The sequence below is a fragment of the Myotis myotis genome, unplaced genomic scaffold (assembly GCF_014108235.1).
Source record: "Myotis myotis isolate mMyoMyo1 unplaced genomic scaffold, mMyoMyo1.p scaffold_m19_p_3, whole genome shotgun sequence".
In the NCBI taxonomy this organism is placed as follows: domain Eukaryota; kingdom Metazoa; phylum Chordata; class Mammalia; order Chiroptera; family Vespertilionidae; genus Myotis; species Myotis myotis.
The window spans coordinates 118061348-118081333 of NW_023416335.1; positions in this window are offsets into that span (position 1 = coordinate 118061348).

A 19986-nucleotide genomic window follows, 5' to 3' on the forward strand; every position below is an offset into this window, starting at 1 on the left:
ACCATATGTGGGACGATCGGCAGGGCGATCTGCCCCCACTCGCATCTGCCTGTCACCCACTCACCTGCTCCGCCATCCTGCTGCAGATCTGCTCTTGTTGGGGCCCACCTGCCAGCACTGCGTTGCAGAAGCTCGCCATGATCCACGCTGCCCCCTTGTGGTCAGCACACGTCATAGCAAGCAGTCGAACTCCTGAGGGGACAATTTGCATATTAGGCTTTTATTATATAGGATTCAACAGAAAAGTTTTCAAATTGATATTGGGGGAAAAGAATATATACTGACCATACTTGCCTTTGCAAATACTATTTTTTCTCAGTGGCTGCAGGATGTTTTCATGGATCTGGACACCTAGGAAATCACTTCATGGTGCATTTATCAAAGTTTCTTCTATATACTCCTTGTGCTCCAACTGAGGTGAATAGTTATGATAAACTATGCTTAGTGTGAGCAGCTGTCACCAAAAAAATGTTAAAAAGGTTCTTAAAAGCAGCTGATGACTCACTCAGAAAAGGAGAGCCCCTTTGCAAGGTTTTCCCAGTTTGTGTCTTCGCATTTAGCTAAGAATCCGAACTCATGGTTCTGCAGAGTCTTATCTCCTGTCTTCACTGTGAACAGTTCTACTGAGAGCTGAACTATTATCAACTGATCAAAGCCAGGAAAGAGACCTCCCTCACAAAGCCCAAGACACTGCAGAGCCTTCAGGGCAGCTAGATAATTCCCCAGTCAGTCTGCTAACTAGGGAATGCTTTGAGAAAATGCCCTGATGTGAAACACCATGACAGTTCCCATTAGCATTGCCATTAGGGATCAAACGCTGAAGTTCTCTTCCAACAGCTTGCAGCCTCTAGTTGCTTCCTCACCCAACACAGCAAGGGAAACAGTCACCAAATGGCGGTGTTGTTGGAGGATTTGTTTATTCCAGCTGTCTTTAGTGGGAAATTGATCAGATCCACCCCCACCGTGATTTGTATCTGCTCTAAGGCAATCCTAAACCCCAACCTCCCTCAGTGCCTCCCTCCTCGAAAACTCCTGTGGTTCTGTTTCCTCCTCTGAAAAAGTCAGCATCCCACTGCGCCTGCTTAATTTCTAGTTAATGAGTATCAAGAAACATTGCAGAATGCAAAAGTCCTCCTGCCTCTGCAAATGAGACGGCTCTGGACCGGTCGCCTAGGTTACCCACTTTGGTCCTGTGTTATTTAGCCACTGGGAGGATTTATGGCTCAAGTGGTCTTTCCTTGCCTTTGTCCCTACCATGCATAGCAGCAGTAGGAGCCTCAAGTAAGTTAAGTTGATCTACATTTTCCACACATAGAACATGGTCTTTGGGGTCAGATTGCCTGGATTCAAACTCTGGCTGTACCACTCACCAACTAGGTAACCTTGGGCAAATTACTACATTTCCCTATGCCTTGGTTTTCTCAGAATGGGGAGAATATTGGTGCCCCGTCCCTAGAGTTCTGTGAGGATTATATGCTAATGCTTATGATGTGACTAGACAGATTCTGACAGGAAGCAAATACTCCATTAATGCTTGCTGCTATCGCTACTGCAAATGCTTAAAATCAAAAAGTATCATTTAAAAAAGGTTTTGTGCATATTTAGGAGCTGGAGGGGCTGCTCAGTGTTTCAGGATCCTTGCCTACCAGGCAGTTAGAGTTTAATAGAAGAGAGGGGACCAAACATGTATTGAGAGAAAAGTTCTGAGTTTCACTTACAAATGGGGACCTAGGTACTGCCCCATCAAGACAGAATGGGTGCTACGGGTTGTGGGAAGCTTCCTGGGGCAGAAGAAAGCAATATAACAAATGATAAGGAGGAAGTGAGAGATACTCCAAGCTTACTTGCTTTCTTTTAAAACAAAGCAGGAAAAACAAAAACAAAACAAAAAAAAAACCCACAACAAAAGCTATGAAGGCCCACTAGGGAATATACAGGAATGTTTAATGTAGAAAAAAAAAAGTCACTTAAAACTCCACCCAGAGATAACCATTGTTAACTCCTTAACAAATTTCCTGTTTTAGGCTCTCCAAGTGACTTGTGCAAACCGGCCATGGGAAAGGAAAGTCAAGTGCCCCCATGATACACGCCATCCCACCTGGCCAGGCCTGGGGGAGGCCCTGAGTCCACACCAGTGAGCACACTGAGGCAGGGGACTTGTCAGAGTTATAATCACCCCCTTTTATCCCTTTGCCAAGCACAACCTGTTTGGGGCTGTTACCTACATATCAAATAACATGTAAATTCACCAAAGAAAGCAGTTATCTGTGTTCTTACAGAGAAAACCAATGATGATAAGCTGATTTTTTTGTTTTTAAAAATTTATTTGGGGTCTTTAAATTTTTGCTTTGTTCGAGGTATTTCATCTACACTGGGGTAGGCTCTCACACCCCCCACATGGGAGATCAGGGAACCATGACCACAGCTCTTCCTCTAAGTTTCAGACTTGCGGGGAGCTGGCTTTTCCAGGTGCAGTAGACCCACAGCCTCCTGGTGCTCTGAAGGAACACAGAGAGGTGGATAGGAAACTGGCCTGGCCTTCGGCAGCTGCAGAATACCCGGTCTTCCCAAGCTCAGGTGGATCTCGCCTCAGCGCGCTCTGCTCTCCTGGAAACTTGGGTGGAAATGGCAGTTCAGGATGCGGATTTGTTCAGAGGCCATCAAACAAGTCGGACTGAATACTGGACATTCAGCTTCTTCCAAAGTTCGTTGTTTTGTATTTGTGTAGATCCTACTTTTGTCCCCTGTAATGAACAAGAGGAAGTTAATTACCCCAATTTTTGTGTTTTAATATGTATTTTTATATAATTAATACTTGATCCATTTTATTAGTTTCTAATGTTCCCTACAGATTTGTCCAAAGATATGCAATGGGACCAGATGTTACTGGAATATTATCAGCTTTTTTTCCTATCCCAGCCTGCCTGCCCAGATTTGTGAGAGCAAGTCCCTCATTGCGGGCCAAGGATCTGAAAAGAACTGAAACTCGTTCACAGGGGGAAGGGGTGGAAGCAAACAGGAAGTCTTGGAGAACACAAAGGCAGGTAGAGTCTCTCCATCCTTCTCCATGTGGCTCCACTATCTCGCCCATCCTGTCCCTCCCATCCTGAGTCCCCTGTACGGCTCCTACTTTCTGCTCTCCCATAGCTTAAGCTTGCAAGGCAGGGAGAGGCAGCCACGGAGGCACTGACTGGAGCCGGTGTCGGCTCAGAGCCACTTCTGGATTCTTCAGGAGTGAATTCCATGGGCTCCAGTGAGGAGGCTGCTTCCTCCAAATGAGTAGGAGAGAGGACCCGGACTCAGAGTTGGGGACTTCCTCTCATGCCCAACCAGCGCCTCCTCCTTGCACTGGGAAAAGAGAATTGGAAGGGACACCCAGAGCTTCAGGGTCCAGGAAGGGACAGAGTGGAGACAGGGATGAGAGGAAGATCTGTTTGCCTCTTAACAGACCAGACAAGCTGGTGAGTGATTAAGCTGGGGGTGGGGGAGGGTACTGCAAGGCTCTCCTTTTCCATTTCTCCTTCAGCATAGAGGACACAAATGATCCCGTGGGTGGACATAGGAGCAGCCTAAACATTCCCCCACACTTTATAAAATTCCCCAGTTAGAGATCCAGTTGGTTAAAGGACCAAGGGAGGGTTAAGGAGACTTGTCTGTCTACCCAGTTGATTATTTATTTATTTAGTGAATTTATTGGGGTGACATCTATAATAATAAAAGCGTAATATGCTAATTAGATCAGACAACCGAATGACCTTCTGGACCAAGCCGTGGCAGTGGGGGCTGAGGCAGAGGCAGTTAGGGGCAATGAGGCAGACAGGCGAATAGTTAGGGGCAACCAGGCAGGCAAGCGAGTGGTTAGGGGTGATGAGGCAGGCAGGTGAGGGGTTAGGAGCCAGCAGTCCTGGATTGCAAGAGGGTGCAGGCCGGGCTGAGGGGACCCCGCCCCCCCCCCCCCCCCGCGCTAGTTAGTTAATAAAATTATATAGGTTTCAGGTGTACAATTCTATAATACATCATCTGTATACTGTATGTGTGTTCACCACCCAAGACAAGTCTCCTTCCATCACCATTTATCCCCCCTTTATCTTCTTCTATCTCCCCGCACCCAGTTGGTTTAATAACCAGGAAATTTTTTTCTCATACTTGGCTAAGATCTTCAAGATTCAAAGGATGGAAGTTTTCCCTGCTAAGGAGTAGGAAGGAGGAGAGCGGTCATTTTTGAGAGGAGGAACAAGGAAGAAGGCAGAAGTGCTTTGGGCAACCCAAGGAAAATTGCCAGGAGGCAGGAGACGGACATGGGAAACCCACCCTTGCTCTTAAAAATAATAGATGCTCAGTAAACATCTTGTCAATTAATTGGCAGAGTCAATAAAGGATGAATAGGGGTGCGAGGGAGCTCACTCTGGGATGTGGATTTCCAATGTTCCCTTTCCCCAGAGACAAATCTTCCAACAGCTGAGAGCAACTGGTCCCTGGAGAGGCAGGGGTGGAGCAGGTGAGCCAGGTGCCTGTCTCAGACCCAGGCTAGAAGTGAGGGAGTCTCCCACAGGTCTACTGTGTGGTCCTGCTGCAGCTCCACTTCCCTCGCTGACCTGAGTGCTTTTGGGCTGTCCCACAGGGTGAGGCCAGGAGGGCAGGGTCACCAGGAGCCTGTGCTGCTGTGATATGTGGTTGAGTCTGGCAAGGCCATCTGAAGGTGAGGGCCTATGAAACACTTTGTTGCAACATTTAATTTACTAGGAAGGAGGGACTGAAAGTCAGATCTTGGTCTCATTATTGCCATTAACCAGCTGGGCTGACTGAAACATTACTTCTCAGTGACTGTTGGAGTTGAGTCATTTTTAAAGTCAGTGGCTGTCAGTTGTGTTCATCCTGGAGTTTCCCCAGACAGGAACAGGGGGAAGAGCCTCCCAAATAGGCATTACTGTTTTATTAGCTGGGCAGCTCTCTCTTTCTCTCTCTCTCTCACTCTTGCTCTCGCTTGCTCTCCACCAGACTCTCCATCAGAGGTTCAGAAATGGGTTGGAAATCCTGCGTGTCCAGGTCTTGGGGAAATCCCCTAGTCCCTCTGAGACTCAGTTACAGAGTCTGTAAAATGAAGCTAATAATATTACTTCATTGTGTTGTTTTGAGGATTTAATTAAATAACACCAAAGTCACGGTAGAAATGCCAGTCAGCTCTGGGGGGAAGCGGGGTGGTGACTTGAAGAATGTTTAATAAAGGAGTGATTTACACAGGGGTAGGGAAGCACAGGCTAGGGAAGCACAGGCATAGTGCCCCCCACCCCCAGCCTGGAACACTGGGGGGCATCTCCAGGCCTGAGGAGGGACTCCAGGGCACATTGCCGGAACTACAGGCAGAGAACTGCTTTGTAGGTATCCTGACCCTTACTCCAGGGCAGCCAGCCCTCAGTGATTCCAGCCTGACCTCATTCCTTCCTCACTTCCCCCCTTCCGGCACAGCCGTGCTCCCCATTGTGCAAACCCAATCAGCAGCCGGGAGCGTGGGAGCCCCTGCATGTCATCCATACAGGGCAGCCTTTGGGGACTCAGCAGGAGAAGGGGGAACTGGAGAGCGAGTCCAGGAGACAGAAGATAAGCAGCACAGGACCCACCCCCTCCCTCTGTGCACAAATTTCATGCACTGAGCCTCTAGTTAGTTAATAAAATTATATAGGTTTCAGGTGTACAATTCTATAATACATCATCTGTATATTGTATGTGTGTTCACCACCTCGAGAAGTGAGAGCTTTTGGGATGTTACTTCAAGTTTGATTTAGAGCCTCTCAGGCCCATAATTTAAAAGTTTCTTGAGAGCAGGAATCTTTGTTTTTCCACAAACCATTAGTCATCCCTGCACGTATAGTATGTGCCAGTCAGTCAGTCTCTGATGAACACTAATCGCGTTCTGGAAAGGGCATAAGGTATTGACTTGTGGGCAAGTGTACCAGGTCACACCTGAATGTAATGTAATGTTAACGCACAATATATTAAACATGATGATGCTATACACTTAAGTTGAATATCACAGATGGAGCTAAAACAGAAAAGCATTAAGTCTGTTACGGTTTTAATAATTTCTTATTTTTCTTCCCGAATTGAGTTTGCATCCAAGTACTTCTAACTCTCCTGTTGGCAAAATGACAGCATAATTAAGGAACAGCACTTCCTGTAAACTGCTTAGTAAACAGAGGGCTAATTCCTGCTGCACACTGTCTCGGGCCGAGGTCATCCTTGAGGTTGTAGGGGAGCTTTTCGCTTGCACAGGAGGCTCTCGATGGGTGGAACCTCTAAGTCTAACGTATTAGTCGTCAGTTCTAGGGTCCTGCGGTCGAGGGAGTAAATGTCTTCACAGGCAGCACTGGCGTGGTCTGGCCCAGAGCCAGGACCTTGGAACTGGACTCCTCAGAAACGGCCTCTGCCTGTTCTGTTTCCCAGGGACCTTGCCTAACTTGCTTTTAAAGGTTTTCGAAACATTCTAAAGCATCAACTTTAGTTTATTCTAACCCAGGGGTGGGCAAACTTTTTGACTCGAGGGCCACAAAGGGTTCTTAAACTGGACCAGAGGGCCAGAACAAAAGCATGGATGGAGTGTTTGTGTGAACTAATATAAATTCAAAGTAAACATCATTACATAAAAGGGTACGGTCTTTTTTTTTCAATAGTTTTATTCATTTCAAACCGGCTGGATTCAGCCCGTGGGCTGTAGTTTGCCCACAGCTGTTAACCCCAATGCCTGGTCAGATTTTTCTGGCTGCTGGTTTGGTGTTTGAGGAGAAGGGTGAAACCTAGAGGTAATTCAATAGTGGGGCGGAGCCACCAGAAAGGCCCCGTGGAGCCGAATGGTGCTGCTCTGGCCTCAGGCAGCTTGATACCAATAAACCTGTTTTTCCCTGTCTCAGACTGACACTTTGGAAGCCAGCTGTTTGTGGGCCAGGAATCTGCATTGTAAAGCTCTCCGTGGATGTGGGCATAGAGTCATCCCTCCGTATCCTGGAGGAATTGGTTACAGGACCCCAATAGATACCAAAACCGTTGGATGCTTAAGTCCCTTATATAAAATGGCATAGTATTAGCCCTGGCCAGTGGCTCCGTTGGTTACCATAGAGCATCGTCCTAATACTCCAAGGTTGCAGGTTCGATCCCCAGTCAGAGCGCATACAAGAATCAATCAATGAATGCGTGAGTGGGTGGAGCAACAAATTGATGTTTATCTCTCTCTCTCCATTCCTCTCTCTCTCTAAAATCAATAAATAATTTTTTAAATAAACTAAAATGTCATAACATTTGCATATAACTTATATTTGGGTAGAGGCTACCGCAGGGTCTGCCTGCACATCCCTTTACTCCCTGGGATTCAGTGTAGAGCTTGGTGCGTACAAATTCAAGTTTTTCTTTTTGGAACTTTCTGGGATTTTTTTCCCCTGAGTGTTTTTCCATCTGTGGTTGGTTGAATCCACAGATGCAGAGGGCTGGCTGTACAGCCTTGTTGTGGAAACAGGATTCCTGGGTGCAAGAGAAACAAAAAATATATTTAGGGAGCAATTAGGCAAAAAATTTTCCTAGTTTATTTTATAAGAAATTGCTTATTTCCCACTAAAAATATAAACTAAATGTTAGCCTTTTGTTTATCTTATTGCTGGAATAATTAATTCAGTGCTTATATTTTCAATACAATGACATTTTACTACCCACTGATCTTTAAAATTTGTTAGAAAACAAGTAGACTAAAAACTTTTTTACTTTTTCCTGACATCCAAAAGCAAATTATTTTCTTTATTTAGGCTAATAATAGTTCCAGTAAAGTTTCAGTAGAGCAACCACCTAATCTAATCTGAGGCTGCAAATGCTGTGAGAAACTCAACAACCTCCTCCTTTGTAGTCACCCTGTGGCCCCAAGCCATCAATCTCCTAAGACCCTCTAATGACCGTTTTTTTTAAAGAGGTGACTTCGGCAGTGTACTCCTCAAATCCAAAGTCCGGGTGGTGCCAGCTGAAAAGAGAGCCTGTCTGAACCTCAATGCCAGGGGCTGCTTTCCACAGCCCACGCCAAAATGTTGGGGGTCGGGGGAATATACAATGATCAAAGAATTGAGTGAAAAATCTGTCCAGGGTGGGAGGGAGGGGACGGGAATTAGGGCCTAACTTTAATCCTTACACTCCCTTGGTCTATTCTTTAACCCTTTGTGTTTCAGGATAAAAATTTTAAAACCTGCTAAAAACACAGATTGGGGTTGGTCCAGAGAAATGTTTAAGGTGTAACAGAAAGTTAAAACGTAAGATTTTCATGGCCGCAACCTTCTGGAGGTGGGAATGGTGGGGCACGACAGGTCCACAGATCTGACATGTGATGGAGACCTAAGCTGAAATTGGAAAGCCCTGGGTTCTACTTAATAGCCGTCTGTTTAGTTCCCCCAATATTTGCCTGAAGTTAGATGAGATGGAGGGCACTCCGTGTCTGGGAGAAAAGGAAGAGCGGCTTATGACCCCTCCAAGGACTTCTGGCTACTTCTACTTTATATACTTAGTGCGCCCAAGAGCTGGCTGTGAGGGCCACAGACTTCTCATTCAGGACTCACAGCAAACTTCCTTCAGGCAGACCTCCTAGGAATTGAGCCCAGCCCCGCCTCCTCAGGACTGAGGACCACACAATAGCTCTGGAGCCAAGGTGGCCGATTAAAAATCTTGTGACCCTGGCCAAAAGGTCAGGACTCTGGAGGACCCTGGAGTCCTAGCCTGTGGCTCCCGGTGCTGCTTCCTGATGATCTGTTGTCTTTTCCTGATTCATAAGGTCACATGGGACTCCCTCCAACTCCCCAGCATTTTAGGGAAGTGCAAAGAGGTGGGTGGGGTGGCCTGCCCCACCCACCCCTTCCTTCAGAGTGTTTTCTTTCTGCCCAGGATGACCTCACCCCCTGTGTAAGGACTGTTGTTACTGGAGGCGGATTTGCACCTAGCTCCATATGTGCCCAGCGCCTCCTGTGAGGGAATTGTGCCAGAGAAATAAGTCTCTGTATGTCCTCAGGATCCCTCGCTGGAGAGCTCCTGGCTGATGCAATACAGGGTGGCTTTGCACACACAGGTGCTGGTGACTAAGTGAGCAGAGCCCAGACCTTAGGTGGTCAAAGAAAAAAAAGTCCTTCCAGTATCCAGTTTGAGCCAATGTGGACACTAAGCTATAACTGGATTAAAACGGAAACTGCTTAGCAAACATGAATCAAACCACTGTCCGGGGATCCAGCTGGGGGGACGGAGGGGTGGGGGGATGGGGGAGGAGGGAGGTGGCAGAGAAAACATGAAACAGAGAAGAGAGAAAATGGGAAGAGGTCAGAAGATGGGATAAAGGTAAACGTGGAGTTGATGAGAATTCTAGAAGCCCATGGGAAGAATAATAACTTTCATGATGTATTGGCTACATTTCAACTCATTATTCAATGTCATTAGAGCAAGGAGTTTATCAGACAAGATCAGAAGCTGAAAGGGGCCAGCTTTATTGGATTAATCATTCCAGGTCCACGTTCCCTAAGCAGATAAGTGAATAGTTCTTTGTGCTGATAGCATGCTGAAGGTTTAACGGTCTGTCAGGAGCAAGTACCCACCACAGGTGAAAAAGTAACCACTTATCTGAGAGCTGAGAAGACAGAAAGTGATTGAACCTGTAAACACACTATTGTCCTGGACCTAAATAAAGGCCTGCTCAAATTTTGACTGCTTTTTAAATTCTTAGCTGTTTTCCTGTAGACTTTCCATATGCACTCTAAGGAGCCGGGAACTCAGCAGGTGAACTTGCTTAAGAGAAAGCTCTGGTGAGCTTGCAGCAATGCTGCCCTCCTGCTTTATTCTAATCCACAGATTGCCTCCATATGTTCAGAAATAAATCCCATTCTAAAGGACATGGGTTTTTTGCCCTAGCCAGTTTGGCTGAGTGGATTGAGCGTCTGCATGCGGACTGAAGGGTCCATGGTTCGATTCTGGTCAAGGGCACATGTCCAGGTTTTGGGCTTGATCCCCAGTACCTCAATGATTCTCTTGTCATTGATATTTCCATCTCTCTCTCCCTCTCCCTTCCTCTCTGAAATCAATAAAAATATATTTAAAAAAATAAAATAAAGGACATGGATTTTTCAGTGAGGAAATTCAAAGGATCTATATATATAAAACCCTAATATGCAAATAGACTGAAGGGTGGAACAACTGAACAACTGGTTGCTATGACATGCGCTGCCCACCAGGGGGCGTGCGTGGAACATGGCGGGTGTCGGCCGTGGCAGGATGGTGGAGCGGGTGAGTGGGGACGCCAGACCAAGGTGGGGCGCCAGTCACTGTCATCGGGGTGAGCCTCTGGTGGTTACTGAAAATTCTTTGCTCCAGTGCACCACGGTACTGCCTGGTGCTCGCACCTACTGCAGGCGTTGGCCCCACTTGCACCCCCTGCTGGCGCCCCTGAGGGCTTCTCCACTTCCCCCTGCTCCTGAGAGGTGATCAGGGCAACAGCCGCCACTTGCACCCGCTGCTGGCACCGGCCCCGGCCCCAATTGCTTCGTGCCGTCAGTGGGTGCGAGCAGGGCTGGTGCCGTCAGTGCATGGGAGTGGTGGCAGCGGGAGCAGGGCTGCTGGCAGACAGGAGACCAGGGGCCATGGAGGGAGGGGCTGGGCAGGGGCACGAAGGATGGGCCACTACCCACCCCTGTGCCCACTGCAGCCTCACGGCCCACAGTTCCTTTCAAGGTGCATGAATTCATGCACTGGTCCCCTAGTTTTTATATATCTTGTAAGGAATCCAGAAAAGAAATTGCATTTGAACAAACTGCATTTGCAAAGGAATGCTTTGAACAAAGGCTACATGATTAAAGTCCACTTAGGTGGCTGCTTTGAAGAGGCCAGCATTTACTTGGGTTTTTAAGTTGTGCATCTGTTTACAGAAAAAGAGAGAGAGGGAAGAATTCATGCCATATTTTGGGCATACCTTGTCCTAATCAATAGTCCTCTTCCCATCATACTTCCTGGCCTCCTGCAGACCCCAATGTCCCTCATCTCTGCAGCCCCACATGCCAGGAACCAGCCCCAACTAGGCACACCTTGTCGTTTGGACTCACAGAACCATCTCCACTTACATGACCAGGACACTGGACTGTCTTCCCACCCAGACAGAGAGCACCTGGAAGGCAGGTCTTGTCTCATTCACCTCAGTATCCCCAGGACCAGGAAATACCTTAAAATCATCACATGTCAGGTAAAAGGATTTTGCACTATTTCCAGGTTTCCAGGAGGTGGAGTTGGATACTGAAATGTTGGGAATTATTGTTTATGAAAACAATAGGACCATGTGTTTGAAATGGGACATATGAAGAAAATCCAGATTGAACATAGCTTTCATAAAGTTGTTATTACTTTCCTAGATTGTTGCTTTTAACACCTCTCTGAGGAAATAGAAGTTTTGCTGAGAAATAGGCAATGGTTGTGTAGCCTGGCTCTCTTGGGATATTATAACCCTTTGTGGGGTGGGGAACTGGAGTGAGAGAGGACAAGGAAATGATGAAGCAGGACTATTATATGGCAATATAAAATAAGAGGAGGCAGATTAGAGAAGTAAGCATTTGTAACAAACACGATCAACCATCCATTCCTTATAATAGCTCATTCTTTGTTGAGGTGGCAATGTGCCCAGCTTAACACTCCCAGCCTCCCAGATTCCCTTGCAGCTAGGGTTGACCAGGTAACATAGTTCAGCCAATGAGATGCAAGTAGAGTCACTGGGTGGGGCTTTCAGGAAACCTCCTTAAATGAGAAGTAATTGCCTGACAAGTGTGGCTCAGTTGGTTGAATGTTGTTCCGTGCACCAAGAGATTCCTGGTTCGATTCCCAGTTGGGGCATGTTTCTGGGGTGCTGGCTTGTGCCGAAGGCAGCAAATTGATGTTTCTCTCTCATCGATGTTTTTATCTCTCTCTCCCTCTTCCTTCCAATCTCTGAAATCAATAAAAAACGATTTTTTTTTTAAAAAAAAGAAATAACTGATGTGTACCATTTTGATTTTTTCTTAAACAAATACTTTTTTTAATGTTTTTTAAATTTAATTTATTGGGGTGACTTTGATTAATAAAATTATATAGGTTTCAGGGGTATAATTCTATAATATATCATCTGTATATTGTATTGTGTGTTTACCACCCCAAGTCAAGTCTCTTTCCATCACCATTTATCCCCCCTTTACCTTCTTTTACCTCCCCCAACTCCTCTTCCCTCTGGCAATCACCATGCTGTTGTCTGTGTCCATGAGTCTCTCTCTTTTTTTTCTTTGCTTAATCCCTTCACCCTTCTCACCCAGCCCCCAACCCTCTCCCCTCCGACAACTGTCAGTCTGTTTTTTGTATCTATGAGTCTGTCACAAACTTTGTTAGTTTACTTTCTTCATTAGATTCCATATAAGTGAAATCACATGGTACTTGTCTTTCTTGACTGGCTTATTTCACTTGGCATATTACTACGTTATTGATGAGAGAGAGAGAGAGAGAGAGAGAGAGAGAGAGAGAGAGAGAGAGAGAAACATCAATTTGTTATTCCACTTATTTATGCCTTTATTGTATGTACCCTGACCAGGGATCTCACCCGCAACCTTGGTGTAGAGGGTTGACCCTCTAACGGTTAGAGTCTAACCAATTGAGCTCAGTGGATAGAGCATCGGCCTTCGGACTGAAGGACTGAATTTTTTTTCCAGCTTTTTTTCTCAATTTAAATTTTTTATTGTTGACCCTGTTGCAGATGTCTCCCCCTCCCCCTTTTAATTTTTGCCCTTTGCCCTTTGCCCTTCTTCCTGGAATGCAGAACTGGTACTTCAAGATGGAAATCATCTTGCTGAAACAAAGATGAAAACCATGCAACAGACAGAAATATAGAAAGAGCCTGGAACCTGTCAAATTTCTCAATGCAGAGAAAAATAAACCTCTATTTAGTTAAGCCGTCATACCCAGTCTTCAGTTCCACATGGCTGGCTGAATACAGTCCTGATTTGTGATGTATTGTGATAGAAAGGACACTGGACAGAGTCAAGAGGCCCGAGTTCTAGCCCTGGCTTTGTCCTTATTAGTTGTGCAAGCTCAGGCACATTACTCAAAACCTGAGCATCACTGCCTCACACGTGAAATTGGGGGTAGACTAGCTGTCTTGGCATCTCACAGGTTATGTTGAAGGTCAAAAATTATTTGAAAACATTTTGAAAGCATAAAGTTTTACACAAACATAAAGTGTCATCAATACCTGTACTAAGAAAGTACAGAAAGGAGTTGGTTTGGGAAGGCTAGGCTCAGGACAAAACATTAAGAAAATGTGGTCTTTGGAATTTAAAGTATAGGAATGGAGGCTTCAAGAATTCCCATAAAAAGAAACTTTTTACAAGTCAAGGTCAAAATTCATTTATTTTTATTCCCTCCATTGTGACTATGTGCCTATTACAAAATAAGCACTAGTAACTTTTTATGTTTGAAAGCAGAGGCAGAAATTGGTACTTGCTAACTGTCAAAAGGAGGGCGAAAGGTCGGACTTTCCTGATGGAAATGGAGCACCATGGCAGGAAGTCCTGGGAAATGCAGTAGTTGGGAGATGGAGCAAGAAATTGCTAAAAGGGTGGAATAACAGACTAAGGAGTGTGGATTGATCTGAGACAACAAGAAACGCCTGCAGGTTCTGTGCAAGAAAGGGTGGCATAGCCCTGCTGGGGTCCAACCCCAGCAGGTCCAGGGGTCCCCAAAGGTGTGGACGGAGTCGGCCAAGAAGGAATGACACAGAGGCAGCATTCAGTTGATCAGCAGCCTAGCCAGTATCTCTAGCAAATTCTGGTCAGGATCTCCGGCAAAGTTCTGGTTAAAATCTCTAGCCAGGTTCTGTGTCCATGTTCTCTTGCTAGGTTCTCCAGCCAGGTTCTCCAGCCAGGTTCTGTAGCCAGGTTCCCTTGCTAGGTTCTCCAGCCAGGTTCTGTGCAGGTTCTCCAGCCAGGTTCAGTCACCAGGTTCTAGTCAGGTTCTCTTGCCATGTTCTATCCAGGTTCTGTAGCCAGGTTCTGTCTCTAGGTTCTTCAGCCAGGTTCTCTCGCTAGGTTCTGTCTCTAGGTTCTGTGGCCAGTTTCTGTCCAGGATCTTTTGCCATGTTCTCTCCAGCGAAGTTCTTCTGTCTCTAGGTTCTGTGTAGGTTCTGTGTCTAGGTTCTGTGTCCTGTTGTCTTGTTACATCTGTATTTATACCAGTTGATTCCAATCCTATCAATCTCTATTCCAAAGGTTAGGGCGTTTCTTATCTCCATTCCAGGGAGTAAAGATTATGTAGCTTAAGCATGATCGTTCATAGTTAAAGTGATTAATTACCTGCCTGGCACTTAGTTAAGGGGTTTTATTCCCTCCCTAACTTTAGGGGAAAATCCCTACCTGGGGAAACAACCTTTCTCAGAGAGGTGACCTTGGTTAAAACACATAGTGCCAAGAAGGTGAGCAAACATATTAAGAACAGTATGCCATATATGCCAGGTCCCTTGAAACAGCAAGGACGGACCGGCTCCCGGCATAGCCCAGCCACCGTGGTTCAGTGGTTGAGTGTCAACCTATGAACCAGGCGGTCACGGTTTGATTCCCTGTCAAGGCACACACTTGGGTTGCGGGCTAGATCCCCAGTGTGGGTCATGCAGGAGACAGCCAATCAATGATTCTCTCTCATCATTGATGTTTCTATCTTTCTCTCCCTGTTCCTTCCTCTCTGAAATCAATAAATATATATATATATATATATATATATATATATATATATATATATATAAAAGAAAGGGTGACATAAAGAAAACAATGTCTGGAAATACAATCTAGACCCTAGCGAGAGCAGAGAAAGGGGTTAAGTCAGAAGGTAAAAGAAGTACAGTTTATTCAACTGTGTTGTATGGAAGGTAAACTGTTACATGAAAGGTAAGTTTATGGTTGGATGTATGTAGCTTGGTTTTGATGCTGAGATCTAGGGAGCGTCACTGATAGACCCAAATCATGCTCTTTGATCTTCTGGCCCCATTCTTAGGACTCATTTCTAGGAACAGATCTTCTGTCTTCATCCTGAGACCCAGGATTCACAGTGTACTCCAATTTTATAAAATAAAAATCCCTGTACCTAAGTTTCTGGGTTGGTAATTAGCCAAGCACTGGAGCCCCTGCAGGCCAGAAACCTTGCTTCTGATCCCCAGTCCAGGCTGACTCCCAGAAGACCCACTGCCTGCAGACCTGGTCAAAGCTAAGACCACTTTCAACTCAGGAGGCCCAATCATGGGGCTCTGTCTGCTTCCTCCTGAACTACAGATCCAGAAGCAGGAGTGTGACTATTTCACTCTCAGGGTGAGGAGGATATTTAGAAATTCCGAGAGCTTGAGGGGACCCAACAAGTAGAGAGGGTGAGGTCCCAGTTCTCATGTGTGGCTGCCTCAGGGCAGAGATGGTGGGTGATGCTTCCCTCGTGTCCCGTGCAGGTTCCCATGGCCCATAAATGATGGGGAGGAAGGGGATCCAGAAATCGGTCCTGTTGCATCAAGGCAGGGGGATGGGCAAAGAGAGTTGATGAGACCATAAGGAACTTTGTGTTGGGACAAGGAGGACCCATGAATGTTACAAATGAGGCGATGGTAGGAGCCAGCATCAATGATGGGCTCCCACACATTTTTGGGGGGCAGGGGGTTCTAGCAGGTGTAACCAAGAGACCCAGGGGAGGAGACTGTGAGGCCTGTGTGAGCCAGACATGATAACATGGAGACCAGCCAACTTTGAAATGTGTCCTACACCCAGATGCTGCCCAAGGAAAGAGAAAGAGAAGCTTGAAAGACTACTTGCCCCCAAAGAGATTGAGTTAACCTGGCAGAGACTACTTATAACTACAATAACTATGCTAAATCTTTTTCTACCTCAAAGTGGAAATAGCAGTTCATGGGACACTTGAGATCAATTATAGGAAATAAAGTTATATTTCTACATGTCTGCGACATTGTACGTAAATTTCAATGCCAGCATCCACAGCTTCAGAAGGGTTAATTTCCGTGGGCACAGGGAAGACAGAGAGCCAGAAATGGAAACAGATACTGCTACTGAGGTGGGGCAGGTGCTAGATGCACCTTAAGGTGAGGGAAGAAAAGCAGGTCATGCAGGTATAATACAATAGCCAGAGACAAGCAACAGGTGGTAGGTAGGCCAAAGGTGCCCTAGGGTTCCTTAACAGGTGGGCAGGCACAGTGCAGCACAGGGGGCCGAGCAGAGAGCTGCAGAGATGTGAGCAGGTGGCTGGGGCAGGGAGTCTGCCCCGCCTGCAGGGCTGGGGCACAGGGCAGACAATACTCCCAGGGCCTCGCAACGGAAAATAGCAAAAGAAAGCAGAGTTCTGGTCCAAAGGGGAAGGAGCAGCACAAGTTACCAAATCAGGGAGTTTGGCACTAGCACTACAGTTGGTGTGGATGTGGCTTCCAGGAGAGGGGACAGTCCAGTGTTGGAGCAGACAGACAGCATATTGACTGGAGCTTCTTCGTTTTCTTGGCCTTCGGAGATGGCTGGCTCCAGAACCTGGTGTCAGACTGAATCTCCACACCGTCCAGGAACATGTGGGATTTGTGGTTGCTGGCAGGGGGCCGGGACTGGCTAGGGAGAGGTATCAAATGGTCCAAATGAAGATGAAGGTAGCGTGGTGCCTGGGTGGGACCCTGCCAGGCAAAATAAGCAAAGAGAACTCAAAAGCTCTGTGATTGACTGTGGCTTCAGGTCCCATGAGTTTCCCTCCCAGACGTGAAGATGTCTTTGCCTTTATCCAAGGAGTAACGGAGACAGTACCTGATGGAGTTGTCATGTGGTCTCAGGAGCATTTCCAAGTCATGACAAGCCAAGAGCCCAGCCGCTTCCCAGTGAGCAGTTCTGCTCTGGGATTCCCAGGGATCCAGGGTGAGGCTCAGGGGAGTGAGTAAGCTCGGGGCTAACTTCTCACTAAGGTTTATCACAGACGCGGATGGGGAAGCACCCGCTGCATGGAGGTTGACCGACACCCAGAGCAGCACATTTCCTTAGGCAGTTGGGCCAGGCCTTGGTCATCATAGGGGTCCCACTGGGAAACACTCTCAGGAGAGAGGAGACCTAGACAGTTTTTAGGGGGAGAGGGGCAAAAAACATCAGTTGGGATGCTGGATGTGCTAAAACTTCATATTCTGAAGTCCTAACCTCCTTGAGAATGTGACTTTCTTTGGAGATAGGGTCTTTACAGAGGGAATGAATTAAAATGAAGCGGGCTCTAGTCTGCTATGATTGGTGTCCTTAGAAAGAGGGGACATTTGGACACAGACACACACACACAGGGAAGATGACGGGAAGAGACACAGAGAAGATGAGGAGAGAGGCCTGAAACAGGTACTTCGCTCGTAGCTCTCAGAATACACCAGTCCTGTTGACACCTTAATCTTGGACTTCTCGCTTTCAGAATTGCGAGACAATCAATTTTTGTTTTAGCCCCTCAGTTTGTGGTACTCCGCTATGGCAGCCTTAGCAAACTAATACACTCACCATCACCAAAACAAAATTTAAATAGCTACATTCCTTCTCTTTCCCTCAATAATTGGCTAACAGATAACAAATATGTACTTTTAATGAATGTTTAAAGGCTGTGTGTCCTATAAAATTATGCTTGTTCAAGGTTAAAATAATCTTCTCAGCCAGGAGTTTAATTCCTTTTACAAAAGACCGTCACTCAAGGTTGAAAATTCTATCATGTGCTTCACTTTCACACTTTAATAGTAATTTTAGGTAGAATTCATTTTCCCCAACCAGGAGCTTTTCACTAATCCTTAGAATTACTGCTGTGTAAAGGGAACATAATGAAATGCTAATGGTCTTGACTGAGTGTAAATGCTCACCAGGTCCTCTGGGGTGATTCATGTGCCAGACTGGAGGCAAGGGTATTCGTCTCCCAGAAGTTTGCAAATTGGACACAATCTGAAAGAAGATGGGGGTGGGGCTACCTCTTTTGAGATAAGTCTTTGGATCTTCTGAAGACAATGTGTTCACTGTCCCGAGCTGAATTAAGGAGTTCTGGGTTGCCCTGTGAGCAGCAGTCTGCCTCAGTAGCTGTGCGGAGAGCATTAGGCTCGGTTGGGCTGGTGTGTGTGGGAGGGAAGTATTCATAAGCAGATTACTAACAGGAAATTATTTGTCTGAGGTTCTGAATGGTCTTTCACTGCCAGGCCACAAAAATTCCTTATTTTAAATAAACAATTGTGGGCAGAAATAACTAGGAAATGCAGAAAATTCATTAGATAAATTCTGATTCCAGAACTCCCGAAGCTAAATTGATGGGCTCAGCTTTGGGGAATACAATGTCCATCAATGTTGCTGAATTCTGGACCTGCTGGGCTTGGACTGAAAGCCCCTAGCACAAGGCTGGCATATAGTAGGCCCACAAGAAATATCTGTTTAAGGAATGCTGAATAGATTTGGGTGCAAATAAATTCTGTGTAGTTGATGGAAATTAAAGATGTTCAATTTCTTATGGGAGTGAGTTATGGTCCTTCGGCTCAAAGACAAGATTGCTTTGTAATTGCCATGTGATTGTGGCATAATCATTTACCCTCCTTGGGCTTCAGTTTCCTCATCCGGAAGTTGACTTCTAAGTCTCCTCCAACTTGGAAAAGGTCTGTGCAAAGACTTTCCTAGCATCACAGAGGAGTGACAGACCAATGAACTGAAGTGAGAAGACGTGGGTTCTAGTCCTGGGTGGGCCACCGATTAGCCCAAGGGCCTAGGTCAAGCTGCCTGCTATTTCTGAGCCTGGTTTCTTCTCAGCAAAATTGGGAAGATAGAACCTACCTCAGGATTTCTTTAAGAAATCAATTCTCTACCAGAGATAACACCTTTTACTGAAAAGAGTTGTAGAATGTAGTATGCATTATAATTTTTAAGACTGGAATGGGATTTTGGAATAAGACCTCTTTAAATTCAACTTAAGTATTATTAAGAAGTGATATGGCCCAGCCGGAGTGGCTCAGTTGGTTGGGTGTCATCCTGTGCACTACAAAGTTGCCAATTTGATTTCCAGTCAGAGCACATACCTGAGTGGTGGGTTTGATCACCATTGGGGCATGTTTGGAAGGCAACCAATCCATGTTCCTCTCTCTCTCTCTCTCTCTCTCTCTCTCTCTCTCTCTCTCTCTCTCTCTCTCTGTCTCTTTCTCACTCACTTTTTCTTCCTCTCTCTAAGCATGTCCTCTGGTGAGGATTAAAATAAAAGAAGTGGGCCTGGCCGGCATGGCTCAGTGGTTGAGCATTGACCTATGAACCAGATGATCACGGTTCAATTCCTATTCCGGGTCAGGGCACATGGCCAGGTTGTGGACTCGATCCCCAGTGTGGGGTGTGCAGGGGGAAGCCCATCAATAATTCTCTCTCATCATTGATGTTTCTATCTTTCTCTCCCTCTCCCTTCCTCTCTGAAATCAATAAAAATATATACTTTTAAAAAGAAGTGATATGAAGTGACAATGTTCTCAATAAGTAATATTAAGGATCATCAAGAAGTGCTTGTGCTCTCAGTCTTTCGTTTGCGAGTTTTATGTACGTCAGAGGGTGGGTCAGGTCCAGGAGGGTCAGAGAAGCATGCAACCACACTGCTGCAGTTGGTCAAGTCTGACACTCAGTGATGGGTCTGACAGCCTGTGGTTATTGTGTTCCTGAAATTTTACTCTGCTCCTTTTGAACCTAATCAGATGCCCACAGGTAAGTATGAAAGTACTACTGAATAAGTATTGACTAATTGCTTCCCAGTAGGGTTGTACCAGTTCTACGTGTCCTCCTATAATGTTTTAGTGGGTTAGCTTTCCCACGGCTGGACCTGCTATCTTCGTTATATTGAATTCTTGCAACTATAATAATGAAAAACTACCTCATTCGTGTTTTAATGGGCATTTCTTTAATAAATAGCAAAATTGAGTATATATTTTCT